Source organism: Polistes canadensis, unplaced genomic scaffold (assembly GCF_001313835.1).
Source record: "Polistes canadensis isolate GaletaPanama2010 unplaced genomic scaffold, ASM131383v1 scaffold_10, whole genome shotgun sequence".
Taxonomy (NCBI): Eukaryota; Metazoa; Arthropoda; class Insecta; order Hymenoptera; family Vespidae; genus Polistes; species Polistes canadensis.
Genome location: NW_014569557.1, coordinates 336,338 through 348,592, shown reverse-complemented (window position 1 = coordinate 348,592; position 12,255 = coordinate 336,338).

Genomic DNA, 12,255 nt, shown 5'->3' with positions numbered 1-12,255 from the left:
ATTATTTCCCTAAAGGAAGTCCCTGTTGACTTTAACAGAAATATTTGTATGTCACAGGGAATAAAGCTGGGCAAGGATTTTCTAGACAGCTCAATACGATCAGTCAATTGAAAGATTTTAAGCCTAATCTTACCAAGAATTTCTTACAATGTATTAAAAATAAAAGTGAACATAACCATAAAATCGTTTTACTAATTCGGTTAGCAAAACAAAATTATTTTAATGCTAGATTTCATCTTTTTCAATTAACCCTGGCATATAAAATGAGAATTCAGATATAATTGCAGCCATTATTATTATTGTTATGTATTTTTATCTGTAATCAAATTCTAAGCGAAGGTATTTTTTGGTCAATTGAAATTTGAAAATAATTCCAACAATGTTATTAATCACATTTCCATAGAATCAATTGTCTCAGTTATTCAAACTCACGTTGTCTATTGGCCTAAAATTTGTTAAAAATATTTCCAAAATTTTACAAATTTGTAATATCTTATATTTTATGTATAGAATGGCATTAAAACAGTGAGTAACGGATCTTTCAATTCGAAAGGGTTGAAAAAGAATCTGATCTTAGGTATGGATCGCATTCGAAAATTTTACGTGAAATTTTTGTAGAGTCCCAATACGTTCGGACATTCAAATTGCAACAAAAGAATAGCTTGACAGTTATTCATCTATCGCTCTGATCAAAGATAGAAAATAATACATTTGGTACACAAAAAATTTCTATAGAACGACATACGCATAAAAGAGCAAATTTATTGTAACTAAAAATACAATGGAAAATGTAGAAATCGTCAAAGAGAAGACATTCTCGATGAAATTTGAAAATGTTTTTTAAAAAGAACAATGTAGAAATAGAATAACAAACCAAATGCTTCACCAAGAATATTCCAAGTTATGGTCAAGCTATTGCCTGACCAAAATTTACTTCGAAATCCAACCATAATAAAGAAATTAATAATAGAAGTTTAATCATGACGACGAATCAATCGCGAGTCATTTATTTTGCAAAAATTCTTATCAACAATTTTTCAGACTAATTGGATTGAAAAATTCTAAATCTCCAAGCTGAATATTCTATATTTAAATATCAATAATGTACACCAAACAAATTAGGACACGTTTTTAAACAATTTAATTACTCCATATCTCTCATAATAAAAAAGTATGAAAAATATAAAATTACATTAAATGAACAATTAAACCTCCGAGGTAAAAATGTGTTAGTCATATTACGTTTACAAATTTTTATTATTCAATATACGTAAATTATAAATATTTCTCAAGATTAATAGATAACCTGTTATTTAATCAAAACAATCGGGCCGATTTTTGTATAAACGATCAAAATATTAAACCGTAAAATTAGTCACATTAAAAACGAATATTGTTTTTAAAGTTACTGTATATAGATTTCTTTTTTTTGTCTTTTTTTTTTTTTTTTTTCATATACACCCAAATATTGTTAACAAAATTTGCTCGACGAATTCTCTCACCAAACGAAATTGTATAGAACATAGGACTCGAATTAATTTTGTATACAAATCATTTTTTATTAATATATATATTTTAGATTTCCAACTAGCTCTTTCCATATTGAGCTTTCAATTAGCAATTTTGTTAAAGCGCGTATCCGCGTGCGTGCATGCGTGCGTGCGTACGTGCGTGCGAATGACATTCAATAGTATTGCAAATTCGTTTTCTTATTTATCAGTTTAATTTAAATTTACTGAATCGTCTAGCTTATATTTTTTTCATTTTCTAACTCGGAAAACTTATGCTAAGATTTTAATGCCAATTTTTGAATCTGACGGTACACGTTTGGAAAAGAAAAAAAAAGGGACAAAGAGAGAGACACAGAGAGAGAGAGAGAGAGAGAGAGAGAGAGAGAGAGAGAAAGCGGAGGAGAAAAAGAGAGAGATAGTGAGGGAGAGAAAGAGAGAAAAAGAGAGAGAGTGAAAGATAGAAAGAGAGAGAGACCCCGAAGAAGTTTTAAACACGATCTCGAACCCAAAACTTTCAGCGACGCACAAAATTTAGCTATGGGCACGTTTATACCCCTCGTGTGCTTCTCTGTTCGTTAGTTTGCTTCTCCTCCCCAAATTCCGTGCCGAGTAATATTTTGAATAATTCCTATTTCAAATAATATTTCAAATAACAAACTATATATTTTTTACAATAGAAATATGTAAAATCATTATTTGAAATATAAAGTGATTTATTAAATGAAACGTCAGTAAATAAAATATTTGATTTTGATAATGATAAAACGTTAAGTAACATATATATAGATATTTGATTTTGGTGATTTGAAGGTGAGAAACATCGAATAAATATTTTATTTATTATTAACGATTGAAAATAATATTTTATTCGGTTCTGGCTAAATTGTATAGCCCTAAATTCAAGGTCGCTTTTTCCTTCTTTTCCAGCCCTATTTCTATGTTCCCAACCAATCAACGCGAAAGGGTTTTTTTTATAATAGCACGTCCTTGGAATTGATAATGCCTTTTAGCGTTCGCTGCATAGCACCTGTTATTCTTACTTGATCTTTGTTATCAATAGTTTATTTCATTTAAATCCAGAGATTTGTCTAGCATTGAATGCAATTCTGAAAGAAATCATTTAATTGAAAGTATTTAGTTAATAATATGTTAATTATATAATCTACGTTTTTCTTTCTTTTTTTTTTTGCTCATCAGTTAATCTGTTACAGTGTCGATGTATTTGACTTACATTAGCAAACATCAAAATCATTTGTATTTTTCCCAATGTGAGTCAGGAAAATTCAAGGCTAAGAGATACGTCGCTAATGATCTAACCTTTTATCTTCCTTTTCCTTATTTCTACCTAAATTCACACGTATATGCACTATATACAATAGAGAGTATACCCATTACACCGTAATTCGTGTAAAAGATATATAGTTTGTTTTTCATTGATTTCAATACGAAATATTTGGAGGAGAACCCTTGTAACCCTTGATTTTCTATAAATTCGTTTTGAAAATGAAAATGAGTTTCGTGAAAAAGGTGACGTCATTTCCTCGTTAGCAACTCACCAACTCGAGTCAACTAAATTCGATTAAGCCCAACAATATCTAACTTGATCTAGCCTAACTCAAAAGGAACCTTACGAAAATGCAATGAAGGTTTTTTTCGGTGACAAACAAGTCTTCGAATGTGCACTTTTTGTTTTTATTTTATTTTTTTTGTTGTTTCTAATCGAAATAAATTGAAATAAAAGGAAAATAAAAGAATTTATCGTTTAGGATAAGCCATAAGCTTCGGCGAACATATCGCGGTTATCGAATAACGGGAGAATTCTAATTGGATGGGTTAGAAGGGCTGAATAAGACAGGGGGAGTGGATCGGAGAGATGAAGGGTGCGGGGGAGTGGGTTCGTTGGCCGAAAAAGTCGTTGAACGAGAACACTCAGGCCCGGTGCATCGACCACCAGAGTGGTGGAAGGGCGCGCGGGTCTGCGAAGTGAAAAGTAACTTCCATATTTTTATACCATGCGTGTTTCTACGGAAGCGATAAGGAGTCTACGAAATCTTCTATATGCGTATCATAGAAACAAAAATATCTGTGATACAATATTTTCTTCTTTTTATCATACATTTTCTCTCTCTCTCTCTCTCTCTCTTTCTCCCAATATAATTACAAACAATTTCGTACAATTATTTTGAAAAAATTTATTTATATATTATTATTATTATTATTATTATTATTTATTATATTTTTTATTCGATATACGAGTACTTTGATATGATTGGATATAATTAAAATAGATTATTTATTATATTTGACATCACACAAAATCATAATGACTCGATTAAAAATTATAATTATTATTTTTATTATCGTTGTAATATATAATTATTAGAAAATCGTTTTAGAAAAAGAACAAATATATATATATATATACATTCGTTTCAGTTGGAAGAAAAAGATGGCGTCGATGGAAAATAAAATGACGCTTCCTAACGCGTAATCGCATGCGCGGCATTTATATACGCGCGTGATAAAAAGCCCCCAAGCGGGGACGACGAAGGTTTTCCTCGTGTGATGCAGTTTTAGAAAATCATGCATACGCGTGATGTGGCAACATCGCATAGCATTCCACACATGATCAGACCGGTTTGCTTGCGGGTTGCCGACCCACTAACAGTCGTCTAATGCAGATAAACCAATGCCTTATAAGTAGGCTACGCATCGCTTATTTTTTATTGCGACTTAGGAGGCAGTTTTTTTTCCCCTCTCTTGTCGAAAGAGACGGCCACGACCCTTCGTCGTCGTCGTCGTCGTCGTCGTCTTCATCGTCGTCTTCATCGTCATCGTCATCGTCATCGTCGTTCTAGTACTTCAGGAAACAAACAAAAAATCATAGCCAAGAGATAGTTAACAAAATCTTTCCAAACGTCTTCCCAAAACAGATCTTCATAGAAAAATGTTAATTGGATGATTTTAATATAATATATATATATATTTTTTGTTTTTTCATTAAGCATAATCAAGCTATCAATTTGAAAAACCCAATAATAAAACAAATTACTTCGATCGGTTCCATTGCGTAACAAGAAACAGGTGTGCAGATATATTTGTGTGAGTAGCCCACGTGTGCAGATATATATCTATGTGAGTTACCTTTTACGTATGCAAACATAACATTACACACACACACACACACATGCACATCTGCTAAGGTACGAATAAGAAACGTTATAAATCATTGGAACCTATTGGTAAACACAACACTGCGAAAGACAGGTAGAAAAATATTCTTATATCAAAGAGAGAGAGAGAGAGAGAGAGGGGTGGAGAGGGGGGGGGAGAGAGAGAGAGATCGTAGAATCGGAGGAAATAGTAAAAGAAGAAATATTTACACTAAACCTACTAGAGATTTTAACCCTTCGTTGTTGAAATTTCTTTTACGTAAACCGGTCCCAATAGGTTCAAGGAAAGAATTTTCTTCTTTTTCAAGATAATTATATTTCGCGCAATAGAGATACCCCAAAAGAGAAACTACCCTTAACCTAGAAAGGTGGTACAAATGCCTCTTCCATTGTTAAAACCACAATATGGTAGCAGGTGAAAAGACCCATTGATCGGGGGTCAGTCAATGTCCTCCCAAAATCACAAGAGGCATCCTTCCCATCTATGCGTCATAGCACACGTACCTGCTAAATATGCAGGTTGCCCCTAAAACTTGGGACTCGTCTTATACTACGTATTGCAGAAGGGAGGGGGGTGGGCGGGGAAAGTGGAAGGAGGGTTCAGGTGAATGACATAAATTCATATAAACTTGTATCCACGAGATCGAGATATATATTTGTGCTTTTTAAGATATTTATGATTTATCGTAGCAGTTATATGAGATATGTTTGAAAATTCTTCCCACTGTTAGAATGCAGGTTGTGTTTCTATTGTTCGTCGATTGCCGCGAACTCTTTTAAATATTTCAATTGTATTGGAAATAATATTATCGTACGTTCCAAAAGTTATCATCTTTTATTTCTATCGTATTTTTATTATAAACGTGCTTATTTACGTGAACCATACAGAAGCGTGTTTAAATTTTAAAGGAGAATTATAATACGTGTAACGATTACGTACAACACATTATTATAACACAAATTTTATAATTTTTTATATATTTTCGATAATACATTTTCTCGAGTATATTTTTATAGAAACATTTTTTATCCATTTGATCTGAAATCAGTAATAGGTAAACTAAGTTTGATCCCAATCTTTATGCACATTCCATATAAGCATGCACATCCTAAGAAATGCATCTTTCGAGATAAAACCTAAGGTTACACATACCGACCAATCAACCAGTCCCATATCGAGCAACTTTTTTTCAGCACATTATTTTTTTTTCTTTAACGAACAGACCCAACACAGCAAAAACATTTGATCTTACAATTCTATATTGGAAAAAGATACCTGGGGAAGACAAAAAAAGGTTTTCTGAAAAGCATCTCCTTTTGTCTTTTTTCCGTTGCTATGGCAAAGAGCCGCTTAATATTTTTCACGTATATATTTTATATTATATACCGGTTTCTTTTTCTTTTCTTTTTTTTTTTTAACAATTTGTTAATCGTTAGTTCAAAATATTTGAAATAAATCGAAAAACAAGCAATTTTCTTTTCCCAATGATAGGGAAAAACAAGTTTGGCAACGTAGGAGAGCATCTCGATCATAGTTCTAATCAAAATTATTTATCATTGTGTACAAATAACAAACATTAAATTTCCTTTAATAAATTGACATTTGGCAATGTGTTAGCATTCCGAAGGTCGAGCCAAAAATATCCACACTTTTTCAAATCTATCCGATATTTTAATTTACAATTCCGAGATATTACTCATGAATTTATTTGTCATTTTGATAGTAACGTTGATAAATAATAGAAAATGTTCTCTTTCCTTTTGAATCGAAGTTCGGCAACGTAAACATTTTAAAGGTCGTATTAACGATTGCTATTTATTTGAAATCTTTAAGGAAAAAAAAGAACGAAATAATATCTTTATTTACAATTCGTAGATGATCATTTTATCGATTTATTAATCATTTTTATGAATATTTTTATCAAACGATACACGAATTTTCTTTCACTAATGTGTTCTAAAGTTCGATTAATATATATAGACAAAGTTACAAGAATCAAGCTAATAGCAACGATTAACCGTTGCCTTGTTTAATTATCGCTACTATTATCTGAAAACCGCAAGACGATTAGGATTAAAATTGCTCATTAAATCAATAGTGAAAGTCTATTGTCGATTTATGGTGTAAATAACGATAACGATTGTGGCATAATGGAACTTTTATCTTTCAATTATTCACTAATGTTTTGTTCGTTCTATCCTATTATTCATTAATGCTAAATTATTTTTTTTTATTTCCTATTAAAAAAAAAACATTGTTCACCAACAATAGAAAATTGATTATTGATCGAGTAAAACAAATGATTCGAAGATTTTGACAAATTCAAATTACTGGGCTCGAGATGATAATTATTTGAAAATAATCGTAGTTTTAATGGGAATTCGTAATGATTTGAAGATTTAACAAATTAATTACCCCGGGTTTTTGAGATAATAATTATTTGAAAATAATCGTAGTGTTTTAATGGGAATTCGAAATTAAATTGACATGAAAAAATACGTATATATATATATATTAATAGAATAGTTAGAGTTGGCAAGATTTTCTTACACCGTGAAAAGATATATGCGATCGTGAAAAACAAGTTATCGATGGCCCCTTTAAACAAATATTCAATATCCCCCACTTTCTATCGTTACTTGCTTGCGATAGATAGCGAACGTTAGAATTATAGTCGTTGGTCTCTTATCGTATTAAGGTTCTCAACGTTTCTCGACATTGTAAACATACTATTTTTGGTATTTTTCTGAAATTCTTCAAAAAATAATCATAATAAATAAGATCAAAGTATTATTACTGTGAAATAATGTATATAAGATAACCAAAATGTATTCTTTATTTGCTGAAAATATCTAATTCGAAAGAAAACAGAAAATTATTTGACAATAAGCAGAAGAAGAAGAAGAAGAAGAAGAAGAAACGGCAGAAACGGGCCAAGAAATTTCCGTATATAACCGATATTTATATTATTTTATCATCTTTTCCTTTAACGATTTCCAAAAAATAGAAATAGAGACGCGCGTAGTAGATAAGAATAACATATCAAATCTTGGGAAACTTTTAAATGCGAAACTAATAAAATCTAAACGTTTAAAAATGTATTTTTTTTTTTTATCATTTTCCAAATAATACACGGAAAAATAGAATATATATATATTTGGAAAATTTTCAATTAAAAATATAGGACAAATGGATAAAGAAAAATAAAGGAAAAAGAAAACGAATCTTTTTTCTTATAAGATCTGCACATCAATCAATTTCGACGAAAAAGAATAACAATAAAAATACAACACAGAAACTCAAAAATTAATAATAAATAAATAAAAAAAAAATATATATATATATATAAATATATTTATTATAATAATAAATTATATTTTATATATCCATCTTCTTCTATATCTATTATATACCTTTCTCTTTTTGTATGATAGCCGATTTGAAAGAAATAAATATTCTACCTGCAGTTAGCGAATTGTATCCCCCGGAACCATTGCTTTCTCACAATACTCGAGGGACAAGGTCAGGGAAAAGATGAAAAGAATAACAAAGGACGTCAAAGAATAGCAAAGGACATAAAAAGTACGAGCAGAAATTTTCCGTCCTTTTCAAGCAAAAAATCTGAGTCAGGTTAAAATGAAAATCTTTTAAGAGACGCGTGATTCATCAAAGAGTACTGCAACGAACGACTGCTTGATCTAACTTGTAAAAGGACAGGACAACAAAAAATCAAACAAGAGACGCATCTCATGAACTTGAATACATTAAACGAAACAGTTTAACATTACGTTACAAATTCAAAGTATTTAACCAACACACTTTAACATTAGTCATCATTCGTGAATAAAACGTTTCTATATCGTATTATAAATATTTATTCAAACGATTATTAAAAACAAATCATGCAATATCAATGAATATTATTGTTGAATCTTTTGCCACTACGCGTATGCATTATTTAAATATTATTTTTTTTAAAATATATAAGTATGTGTATAAATAATTAAAAAGATAAAAGGAAGAACACGAGAAGAGAAGGAGGAATACCGTGGAATGTATACATATATATATTGGCTAAGGTTTTTTTTTCGATGCATGTTTTTTTAAGTTCGTACTCTCTTCCTTTTTCAGCCATAACACACCGTGGTATTCCCACATGTTATACCATCCTGACTAGTATACGCACCGTGCATAGAAAAATGCCGTAGGTGTAAGTCTACAATACGTTTGCCATCCGTCTCTCTACCACTACATTCATAGATGATTCGACATATGTGTGTGTATGTATATACGCGAAGAACGATGATTGCGTATACGACGTTCAGCCTAAAACGGATGAACACGCACGTTGCCATACCCCTTAGCCATACCCCTAGCTATATAATATGCTTTTAGACTCGCAGGATTGGCTGATTGTAGAAACTGTGGGTAGCATAGTTGGTAGTAGGATAGTGTGTAGGTACTTTACTACGTCGCGTCGTGCCAAGCTTCTTCTATCTATCCAGAGGTACTCAACTTCTTTTTCCGCATAAGTTCGTTTACTACATCAAACGGGGACTCCCGAATAAATTGTCGAATAATTGACGAGTAATATTTCAATCAATTCATATTTTGAATATTATTTCGAATCATAGATTTGTCATTATTCAAATAAGAAAGTATTACCAATAAGAAATAACACATTTTTCGGTAAATGATATATTTGATTTTGTTAATTTAAGGCTGCTGAATGTGTTAAATAAATATTTCGTTTTTTTATAATAATACAAAACATTGATAATAGTTTATTTTAAATAAATATTTAATTTTTAAGACTGATGATTACGTGCGACACTTTGCGCGTGGCCAACGCGCATCCGGCATTCCCGCACATTTTCAAGCATTTCAATATAACTTACTTTAGTATATGTTTCGAATCAAATATTATTATTAAATAATATTCCAATTAATTATTTTGTTGATTAATATCCTTCGTTCGTGCTAACCTAAGCTATGAGATTTTTTTTTTTACATTTATTACAATTATGTTTTGTTATTGCATTTGTGTTATTTACAATGAATACGATTCGCGGTATCGATTCTCGTTTAGTACGTATCCTAATTCCAGTGACCCAGGATCAATGAAGCGGAGGAATCTGTTTAACCCTCTGATTATGAGTATCAAAGAAATTTCCCACTCCGTTCAGAAGCAAATGTGGGCGTTCCAACGCGTAGCGGGACATGACCGTATGAAAAATAGAAAAATTAAAAAGACAATTAAATCCGAAGGTTTTTTGTTTTATTTTCTTTATTTATATCTTTCTTTTTCAAATAATTCTCAGTTTATCCTTTTATCCGTTACCGTTTATAATCATAAATAATAATACATTAAAGAATGTCTCGCGTAAGATTGGTTTTATTGTCGTACAGCACTGGTTTTCTGAAACAAATGATAGAAAGGGAGACAAACTAAACTATACTATACAGTAATCAACGACAAACTTTAATTTGATTGGCTGTATCCCCACTACCGCTCATACCCCGTTCTCACAGCTTCGACAGTGTACCGTAAAGGGTTAAACTTAATATAATTATAATAAATAAAATATTTTCTTTTCAATAATTACGTGCGCATATAATGTTAAATAAGATATTTATTTATTTATTTATTTATTTACTATTCACGATATATTTAAAATTACTATTTTATTTAATTCTGAATATAACCATAAACAAAAAAAAAAAAGCGGTCACTGCACAACCCTACGGCAACGAAAAGGAAGAAAGTAGAAAACGTTACATGGTGAGAGGAAAAATACGACGAAGCTAGAATTAGAAAGAAGAAAAGAGAGACAACTAGGTGAAAAAAGCAACGACCTGATGCAAAAAAAAAGGAGAAGGTTGTGAGGTAGAGGATGGAATTGGGGGAGGAGAAAAACTAGAATCAGAAAGGAAACGTAAAGCAATAGGATTGGAGGGCCAGGAGCATAAGGGGCGTGTAGAAAAAGAATTTTACCATCTAACATGTAGTCATCTAGCATCTACTATTTTACCATCGAATGAACTAACAGAGTTCATTCGACTCGTGGCCGTTGATTCCTTATTAATCATCAAAATAGCACAATGTGCATCTTTTGTCCCTTCATTTTTGTTCATTCTTATATTATTCGATTCACACTTTAAATTTTAACTTCGATTTAAATTTTTATTTTATTGAATCAAAGTATCATCATCACATCAATTTTCAAATTGTAAAAGAATTACTTCATCCTAAATTATGTATACGTATTTTTATAAATATTTTCTCGTTATGAAACTTTTCTTATTTATTTGATAATATGTTTTTTTTTTTAACATGCAAAACTGCATCGAATCAATTATCTCTCGTAGAAGTTGAGATTAATTATAAAATTAAACATAAGAATATAGGAAAACTGTTGTTATATTTTATTATATTATTTGTTATTACATATTTCAAGAATAGTCAAAATGCAAATCGGAAAATATAATTATTCAAATTAATTACCTTTTAATCGTCGTTTTTCTTTCAACATTTATTTTCTATTCGAATAACAATACTTAATAGCGAAAAGACACATTTCTTAAATATTATCAATTGAGAGATTAAATAATGGTAATTAGATAATTTTCAAATGGACGAAATAAATAAACAATATTCGATTAGATTAAGAATTAAAATGATTTTAGCGCTCGAAAAAATTAGCTTGTTATTGAAAATTTGTTTATGAGAATAGGAAAAAAAAGTCCAAAGTATAAATTCGTTTGGGATTTATGTACACATTTACGATAACAATGATAAATTTTTCCATAACAAACGAGTGGTCAGAAAAAAATGGCGACGTGTAACAGCACAGAAAACAAAAATAGGCTTTTTCGAAGCTTTCGTATCGATAAAATAATATATATCGCAAAACTTGAAAGATTCAGTAAAATTTCCTACAACAAAGTATATCCCTCCCTTCTTTTGACTATTTCTAAAAATAGATTCGCCTAGGTACCAGCACCCTATCTACTCTATCCATCTATCTATCTATCTCTATTTCTATCTACGTTCATAAGTCGTGTTGTTAGGGGCCGGGGGGGTGGTAGTGAAACATTAGAGGGTGACTCGCATTGCATATGTTCTACGTTATTATCAAAAAAAGGTTGCAGTTATACCAGGGAAGCTAAGGGAAAGCTAAAGGAACGAATGAGGGAAAACTCAGAAAGAAGAGATATGGGGGAATGGCAAAGTAGTATAGTGGAAGTAGAATAGTGGGGGTGTAGCTAGCAAGGGTGGATCAAGCTAGGAAAGGAAACGTTAGTGAATAAAAATGCATTTCATCGTAGTGAGACTCTTTACTAATACATAAAGGGAATATAAAGGGACAAGAAAGAAGACAGTGTTACCAACAGTCATCGTATCACGATTACGAAATAGATTATAAACGACACGACGATGATGATAACGGACAGAGGTCGTTGTATACGTGTTTGTGGATTTCTATATATATATATGGGAATAGGAGTTTTGCTAGTCGCATTCGTGTAATTAATAAACAGCAATAGTAGAAGTGGCTAGATGCTAGAC